Genomic DNA, 7,030 nt, shown 5'->3' with positions numbered 1-7,030 from the left:
TCTGGCTACTGACTATAAAAAGACACTGATTTCTGAGGAAGATCATCTGCAGGCTGTTTTTCAGAGGCCCCCCTCACAAAAGCAGGGATATGGTATGTTTGCCGGCAAAGATCCTGGGCAGTGTTGCTGGCCATAGGCAGTTGATGACAAACTGTCGTAACTTGGGCAGCAGTCTTTGTTCAGTCTGAGTTTTATGCTGGGGGACATAGCAGCTCAGAACTGGAAGGACACAAAGATAGATTAAAGCCACCTTAGCCCCACTTCTCCCTGGGCTATGAGTTTAAGCCATTTTGCCCGTAATGTTTAGTACCCAATTTGCACAGCTGTCTCATTACACTTCTAGGCAGTGGAGAATTGGAATCTTGAGTGCAATTCCACATGGTTATCTTCAGCTTTATTCTGATCTCTATTTTTTAATGTAGATTCTTTCATGAAAGATGATTACTGAAGCATTTAATATACTGTATATGTAGTAAAAGCTATGTAGCATATTCAGTTATGAAAGCTCCGCTCTTATTACTGACATATAATTAGCAGTTTAACAGCTGGAAAAGTTTGATATGCTGTCTTTTGTGGTGGTGGTCATGGTATTATGTTCTTTATGCTTATACCTGGGCTTCATTTTTGTGAAACTGACAATGGGCTATTTTATATTAAAAATACAATTGTCCCATGATCACAAGAGTTTGATGTCAGCATTCATTAACTGATGTTTGTGTGTTGGACAAACTGCCAAAGCAGAAAACACTGTGAAACTCATGATCCTTTAAAAAAGATGAATTTGTATAGACAAAAAAAATAGTTTGAGTATGTTGTATTTATGTTTCTGACCTTTGGAAAGGTTGGTAGGTCTATTCTGTATATTCACAAACCTTCATTGGCTCAAACAACATCTTCAAGTGAGTGTCAGGGTGGATTCTGCTGTAGAAGCACATGCCTGTTGCACACAAGCTTGGGTTTTGTTTAATAGTGTCTGTCAGGGCCATGCATATACTGTGTCATCTCATGCTCGCATGAAAGGAGATGAAGCAGCCGTGACCCTCCCTCAGTTCCCTTATTGCCCATGGCAATGAGATAGAACCCAGTGAGTGCTTGTCCTGCTTCTCTGGAGCTTCAAACATATTCCTCTTTTGAACTTTTCAGTGAAAAATGACCATCCTCATTTTTAGGTTTTTTTAAGTAGGATGTTCCAAAAATAGAAAAGATCCTGAGTATATCTCCCTGAGCAGGGCTTTTGCACCCTGCATCTACCATCTGGCAAATCCCAACCTGTGTCGGACATATCCCCGGGTTGAGAGGCGTAGTAGATGCCTATTCTGTTTAGAGCAAATCATATTCCCAATAAGTGTGCCAGTATGCAGATCTTATTAAAGACGTGTACGTCAAGGGACGTGGCTTAAACTACACCTACTCAATTGAGAGGTACTACTGCCTCCAAAGAATTAAAAGCGTTTTCTTCAGCAAGTGTTCCCTTGGGTAGAAACCACACCCGAGCAGCAACAGGAAAGCAGGAAAGAAAATGCCATCAAGATTGGCACCAATAACTTCACAGACAACTGGGCTGACTGACTTGGCACTGGTTCCCACAACATTGACAACATCATCAGAATGAACTTTAGCATCCCAATACAAGGGTGAGGACCAAAAGGGCCCAACCAGTGTCTGGGCAGAGCTCCAAATACCAGAAGACTTCTTCCTGAAAGGAGGAAAAGAGACAGTACTCCTCCAGAGACAGTTTTAAGTTCTGTCATCATAAGTGATGCTTAGAAAACCAGTACCAATACTGGAACCAGCAAAGACTCCAGTGCTGACCATTGCACCAATTACAAGCCCAAAGTATTTAGGCTGTTCTGTGATGACATATCCAGGGATATTTTCAGCACTGGACCCATGTGATTCAGGCCCTGAGTACTATCCCACAGTTCTGCCATTCAAAGAGTGCAACTTCTTATTAATCCCTAGATTTCACCTTCTCCCTAGTGTCAAACAGGGACACCTCTCTCTCTCTCTGTCTCTCTCCCTCCCTCCCCTCTATGAGAGTGACCTTAGAACCAGCATCAAAGATCCTCTCACAAGGCACTATCTCAATAGATGCATGAATAGCAATGGGCTGACTAGCTGCAACACTGACCAGCCAATACCCATTCATAATGGCACGTTGGCTGTACTGGCCCAACTGGGAAACATCATCCCTAGCGTCCCATAGCAGATCTTATGGGTCTAGAAGGAGGAAGAGATCCACTTAGACAACTGACACAGAGCTTGACAGCTGCACCCTGGAACTGCAATTAGCAGCACCCCCAGTTTCTGCCCATAGACTGGTCATTATCCAGTGAGACAATTTAACTAGCCCATGTCTGGGCAGGAGACAATTATAATGCCTTTCATGATCTCCTAACTTACATAGCCAAGTCTTTGATATAGGAATGATGCTTATCCAGGAGAGATCCTATAAACTTACAGCCTGAGCACATTAGCCCCAGCCAGGATCTCTCTCTCCCTGTCAATGAGGGCATATTAGAACTGGCCAAAGGGCTCTAGCAACCCCGAGCCACTGTTCAGTCCATATCCAAACTAGTGGAGAAGCCCTCTCAAGTGCCCCTGAAAAATTTTGACTACTTTTACTCCCACCTAAACCAGAGATCTTTAGCAGCAATGCAGGAAAAGTCAAAATGATGAAAATGGCCCTCAGAAGTTAGACCTTGTCGGGTGCTGTGATCTAGAGATTTCTTGGGGGTTAGAGATCCCCTGGGTCTGGAATCTATGTACTAGTTTGCCAAAATGTGTCATGTGAGGTCTCTTCTGAAAGCCTGTGTCACATTGATCCTCCATAATCATTGCAAAATGTAAGTACGGCTAATATGTAAGGAGTTATGTATATGTACAGAAAACTAACTTTTTAAGGTTTGTGGCTTAGGGCTTGTCACCAAAAGATGAGACAGGCTTCTTTCAGCCAAAGTTGCATATGTAAATTGTTGTTTGGTTCACAATGGGTCCCCATTTACAGTTTGAGGAAAATCCTAATCAAGTGATTGCAGGGAAGATTCTAAGCAGTGAGGGTTATCCTGTTTGCAAATGAAGATAATGGGGTTTTGGATTCTTATTGTAAGACACTCTGCATCTTTCCACTGAAAAAGTGAGAGGACAGTGACTTCTCATGAATGGAGGAGTACCGCCAAGCCTGCCTATAATAAGCTGGAAGATTTTGGGTGAGCTTTTGCTCTCTATATGACATGACAATATCTTAAGTTTAGACTCTAGAAAGTTTTAAGATTTTGTGTGACCATTTGTTTCCATTATTTCTATCTGCTGTTTCGTTTTACTTGTTTTTGCTAAACAAATCCAAGTGCTGTGAGTTGAGGGGAGCCGTGACTGTGAGGCATAACTGCTAAGCTAATGTATACTGTTCCTTTGGGAATAGTGTGGCCCTCAAGTCAAAAAGTTTGCCCACCCCTGCTGTATACAATTCCACTGATTCCCATACTGATTTCCAAGGTCACAAGAGACAAAGCTATGATCGTTTTGGTGGTTTCATACTGACCAAGGCAGTTTTGATTGACATCTACTACAGATGGTCCTTTCAGTCTCTGAGCCAGCTCTCAGATTTCCTGGGTTTGATCACTCAGCATCACAGCCAGATGCTCAATCCAAGCCCAAAATCATTGCATCTGACATAGTGGCTGTTGTGTGCCCAAGCAACATAGACAGCCACTGCTCTCTATATGTCAAGGAAATTCTGATACAAAGGAAAATGTTTCCCAGAAAAACATTGTGACGGGTTGGATCACTTCTACCCCTGCTTTCCCTGCCAGCTCAGGACTCCAGCACCCTGTCTTGCTGAGCCAGACACTCCCATCTGCTCCAACACAAACCCAGGGTCTGAATTACTTACCCCAAAGCTGCAGGTTTATCTGAAAGCAGCTAACAGAAGTGTTACTGTTTTTAACACTCAGATGCCCAACTCCCAATAGGGTCTAAACCCAAATAAATCTGTTTTACCCTGTATGAAGCTTATACAGGGTAAACTCATAAATTGTTCATCCTCTATAACACTGATAGAGAGAGATGCACAGTTGTTTGCTCCCCCAGGTATTAATACATACTCTGGGTCAATTAATAAGCAAAATAAAATAAAACACGCAAATCTATGTCTAATCAAACTGAATACAGATAATCTCACCCTCAGAGATGCTTCAGTAAGTGTTTTCCTCAGACTGGACACCTTCCAGGCCTCGGCCCAATTCTTTCCCCTGGTACAGCTCTTGTTCCAGCTCAGGTGGTACCTAGGGGATTCTTCATGATGGCTCCTCTCTTCTGTTCCACCCATTTATATATCTTTTGCATAAGGCAGAACTCCTTTGTCCCTCTGGCTTTCCACCCCCCCCCCCCCCCACCCCAAAAGCACCAGGTTAAAGATGGATTCTAGTTCATGTGACATGATTACATGTCACTGTAAGACCCCAAGCCTTCATTCTTCCCAACCTGACTCACAGGAAGGCTTGCCTGCAAACAGAGCCATCCAGTCAATTGTCCTGGTTGATGGGAGCCATTAAGATTCCAAACCACCATTAATGGCCCGTACTTTGCATAATTACAATAGGTCCTCAGAGTTATATTTAATATTTCTAGTTTCAGATACAAGAGTGGTACATTTATACAAATAGGATGATCACACGCAGTAGATTATAAGCTTTGTAATGATACCTTACAAGAGACCTTTTGCATGAAGCATATTCCATTTACATTATATTCACTCATTAGCATATTTTTATAAAATTATATAGACTGCATCACAAACATTCTTCCAAATAGAGGAGGTTCTTGATATGGGCAGCCCAAAAAATATGATCCAGGCCTCAATGCCAAAGATCTTTGCATCTCAAACTGTGTGTGTGGGGGGGGGAGGATTCAGCTTTATTAGAACCCATCTCGCAGTGATCTCAGCTTAGCACCTACCTGTGCAATTATGCTCAGTTTTTTTTCATTCCACAGTATTGAAATTTCTTAGAGCTACTACACACTTGCACACCAATCAGGGCCGGCTCCAGGGTTTTGACTGCCCCAAGCAGCCAAAAAAAAAAAAAAGCCGCGATCGCGATCTGCGGCGGCAATTCGGCGGGAGGTCCTTCGCTCCAAGCGGGAGTGAGGGACTGTCCGCCAAATTGCCGCCGAATAGCTGGACGTGCCGCTCCTCTCCGGAGCGGCCGCCCCAAGCACCTGCTTGCCAGGCTGGTGCCTGGAATCGGCCCTGACACCAATAGAGAGCCCACTTCTGCCTGGGTTCTCCAATATAGTTCTCTTGAGACTCATGAAGCCTCCTTTGGAGCCTCTTAGAATGCTGCTTACACCACTTCACTCTGAAGATTTTCGTAGGGGCTATCACTTTGGCTGGAAGAATGAGTGACCTTCAGTTGCTTAATGGTGACCCCTTCCTACAACATTTGATAGGGGCAAAGCAGTGCTGAAACCTCATCTACAGTTCATCACCATGGTGGTCTCAGAACTTCATTCTCTCCAGTAAACCAGCTTGTCTTCTTTCTGAAACCACACTCAACACCAGGAGAAAAGTAATTGCACATACTAAATATGTCTAGGATTCTGTTTTATTAAATGGACAGGACACAACAATTCAGACTGTTGGCCCATCTATTTCTGGCTATAGTTGCTTGGAGTGATGCTAGGCATTCTAAAGATCAGGCCATCTCATCTCAAAGAATGTCAGAATGGATTGCATAATTCATCTTTGTGTCTGTTACCAGTTGGAGAGTGTACATCTCCTATCGAACATCAAGGCTCACTCCATCAGAGTTCAGGTGACATCAGCCTGCTTTCAGAAATGTGCCAGTATCTGAGATCTGCAAGGCTGTGGGGTGGAGTAAGCCACTGACCTTTCTCAAATATTATGCCTTCAACATTGCAGTTGAGTGAGATGCCAAATTCAGGAGAGCAATACTACTATTGCTGTTTGAATGATGCAGCTGAAACTCCTCGTGCACACCATTTTGAGGGGATACTGCTTGCCAATCACCTACAGTGTGAGTCACAGTGACATATTTGAAGAACAACAGTTATTTACACTACAGTAACTGTGGTTCTTTGAGAAGTTGGCAGTGTAGATCCTATGACTTCTGTTCCATCCCCACTTTTCAGAGTCCTGGGTTGCCATGGCATTAAATTGCGAGGGAGGGTTGAGGTCATGCCTCTTGAGAGCAAAGGCAGCGGGATACACGCCCAGTGGATATTGCCATTTAAAAAAAAAAAAATCTGATGTTGCACACAAGGCGCATATGCACCTCCTGTGGGATCTGTACTGACTATGACATCTTGAAGGACCACTGTTACAGTAGAGTAAATACCCATTCTTCACTTACTATATGAAGTAAATTATTACATTTTTGTCAAGATTTTTGGATGACCAGATACATGGATAGAGAAGTGTAGAACTACTTTAGAGGAAAATAAATTGCAATTCATTTACTCAGACTTTGCATGAGTATATTAAAAGGTACATTTCCCAATTTTTTTTTTGAGACATGTCTGTTGATATTTCTTTAGTCATTAGTAGTAATGACTTTACCCCATGGAAACTGCTATTTTGTGAAGAATAAATTTCCCTTCATCCTGATGGTCAATTATAGCTTTCTGTGAATAGTCAAAGTAGGAATTTTTTCAGATGCACATGCATGAAGAGCACATTTGTTTGTTTATTCAGAATTTTCTGTCTTGTTTATTCTTGAAAGCTGTGCAAAATGGCAGTATTTAGTTTCTTAAGTGTAAGCAATAAGCATTAACATTTTAATAGCTAATTTAGTTTTTTCTGAGGTGCCACCATCATAAGACAAGCGGGTAGACTTCTAGTCAAGAAAAACATGTAAAGGTTGCCATCCTACTTTTGGGTAAACTATTCTTTATCAAGATGAAGTACTTCAGTAAAACATCTGAATTAAAATGTCAGTTGTTGCTGTGTCTTATGAGGTCTGGAAGGGGCCTATGTTAGAGCCTATGCTAATAAAGAACAATGTAGCAGCAG

Source organism: Trachemys scripta, chromosome 6 (genome assembly GCF_013100865.1).
Source record: "Trachemys scripta elegans isolate TJP31775 chromosome 6, CAS_Tse_1.0, whole genome shotgun sequence".
Classification (NCBI taxonomy): domain Eukaryota; kingdom Metazoa; phylum Chordata; order Testudines; family Emydidae; genus Trachemys; species Trachemys scripta.
The sequence above is the reverse complement of the archived record's forward strand: the minus strand, read 5'-3'. Positions refer to the sequence as shown.